A 2616-nucleotide genomic window follows, 5' to 3' on the forward strand; every position below is an offset into this window, starting at 1 on the left:
GGAGACTCACTGGAGACTCAGACTTGCTGGGTCGCCGCCATCTTGGATCCCCCCTCCCGAGCAACTCCAACAAATCTCCTGCCAGTGTATTAGTCCCCTTCCAATTTAGGTGCAAACCGTCCTTCTTGTCCAAGTAACTTCTACCCCAAAAGAAATTCCAATGATCCAAAAATGTGAATCCTTCTCCCATACACCAACTCCTCAGCCATCCATTCATCTGCTCTATCCTCCTATTCCTGCACTCACTAGCTCATAGCACCGGGAGTAATCCAGATATTACTACTCTCAAGGACCTCCTTCTTAAGTTCCCAACTAATTCTCTGTAATCTCCCTTCAGAATCTCAACATTTTCCCTTCCTATGTCCTTTGTTCCAATGTGGACAATGACCTCTTGCTGGCCCCTCTCCCCCGTGAGAACGTTCTGCACCCTCTCTGAGACATCCTTGATCCTGGCACTAGGGAAACAACACCCATTCTGCTTTTTCGCTGCTGGCCACAGAAACATCTGTCTGTACCTCGGACTACAGAATCCCCTAACACAATTGATCTCTTGGAAGCCAAAGTACTCCTCGTTGCATTACAGCCAGTCTGAATACCTGAAACTTGGCTGTTCGTGCTACGTTCTCCTGAGAATCCATCACCCCCTACATTTTCCAAAACAGCATACCTGTTTGAAATGGTATAGCCACAAAAGGCTCCTGCACTAGCTGCCTAAATCTCATACCTTCCCTGGAGTTAACCCCTCTATGTGACTGTATCTGAGATTTCCCCCCTTCCTATAACTGCCATCCATCAGATCCTGTTGCTGTTGCAAATTCCTCATCGCTTCTAACTGTCTCTCCAACCGATCTATGCATCTGATAAGATTCACAACCAACAGCATTTATTGCAGATATAATCCACAGTAACCCTTAAACTCTCTTTAAACTCCCACATCTGACAAGAAGCGCATATCACTCTACTAAAGGCCATTTTTGCTGCTTCACAAACTACAGATCCAGAAAATAACACCGCCTTATTCCTCTACAAAACACTGCTCCAGGTTAAATTAATAGTTATGACTTATATTTTAAGTTTAATCAAGAGACATATCTCAAAAAACATATTATCAAGAAAGAACCCACTCTACTCACTACTGCAGACTTGCTATAGGTCACACTGAAAAACAATACACTTATCTGCTTTTGTGCTGTGAACTTCGTCCAAACAGTTCCTCCAAGATCAGTTGTGAATTTCACTGTTTGTTAATTTTCCCAGATGCACTCCGATGTCCAGCAATACATGAATTCAAACAGCAACGGCAGTAACTGTGCTGATGTGGAAACATCTCTGGTTGTTGGGTGAGTTCCTGCCACCTCGCTGACTTTTAAGACCCTCTTGCCAGCCTATCAACCAAGATGGTCGTGACCTCTCCTCATTACCCATTACCCTTTCAATACACTATCCATTCTGGTCTCCTCATGCTTCCTACAATAAAGCTGATAAATAACTTCAATATCTTTTTGTTGTGGGGTGTTTTCCAAGCCAAACAAAACAAGAAGATTGTTACTGGAATTGTTGGTCTGGCCTCAACTGGTTGGTCTGGTATCCCAGGCCAGGCATTAAGTTCAAAAGGAAGGAAAAACAAACTGTGGGGTATTTATTCTTACTTTGATGTGGGCTTCACTGACTGACTCAGCAATTACTTGCCATCCTTAATTGCCCTTGAGAAGTCAAGTGGAAATCCTCACTTGCCCCACACCCCCACCACACACACACACACACACACAGGTATACACACACAAGCGCGTACACATACACACAGGTACACACACGCACACACACACACCCTGCACACACACACGTACACACACTTCCACACACACAGAGGTGCACACAGACACACACACACATAGATACAACCCCACCCCCCACACACATACACACAGACACACACACACGCACATACCTGTTCATGAGGGAGTTCCATGATTTTGTTCTAGTTACACTGAAGGAATAGCAAGTTGAGAATGGTAGGAAGGTGGTAGGGGGAGCGGGTGCGGGGGAAGAGATATAATGACACTGTCACTGGATTAGCAACTCAGAAGCCCCAGAGTAAGATCGGGTTTCGCATCCAAATCTCAGCCTGCTGGATGGTGAAATATGAACTCCATTTTCAAAGGGGCAAGTTCACTGGTGATCATGTAACAGTTGTTAAATAAACCTGTATGGTTTCCCAATGCAGTTGACTCTAAATTGCCAATTGGGAACATAAGATCTTAAGCTATAAACTCAGAAACAGTCCATTCAGCCCATCAAGCCTGCTGTGCCAGTCAATAAACTCATGGCTAATCTGATAATCCTCAATTCCACTTCGCTCCCTTTTACCCCATGACCCTGGATTCCCTTCCTGATTAAAAATCTGCTTCTCTCAGCCATGATGCACTTAATGACAAGACAACAAGACCTAAGAGCCGAAGTAAAAACAATGACTGCAGATGCTGGAAACCAGATTCTGGATTAGTGGTGCTGGAAGAGCACAGCAATTCAGGCAGCATCCGAGGACAGGCAAAATCCGAGGACAGGCAAAATCGACGTTTCGGGCAAAAGCCCTTCATCAGGAATAAAAGCAGAGAG

General features: G+C 44.8%; 1 long non-coding RNA gene across 1 annotated transcript in view; it reads right to left on the minus strand.

Moving 5' to 3' along the window:
• LOC122552593 overlaps window positions 1–2130 on the minus strand; it is a 23581-nt gene extending 21451 nt beyond the window's left edge. The window contains exon 1 of the long non-coding RNA XR_006312424.1: window positions 1949–2130. This is a non-coding gene — a long non-coding RNA (uncharacterized LOC122552593). The remainder of the gene's footprint in view (window positions 1–1948) is intronic.
• Window positions 2131–2616: the final 486 nt, after the last annotated feature.

This window comes from Chiloscyllium plagiosum, chromosome 9 (assembly GCF_004010195.1).
Source record: "Chiloscyllium plagiosum isolate BGI_BamShark_2017 chromosome 9, ASM401019v2, whole genome shotgun sequence".
NCBI lineage: Eukaryota > Metazoa > Chordata > Chondrichthyes > Orectolobiformes > Hemiscylliidae > Chiloscyllium > Chiloscyllium plagiosum.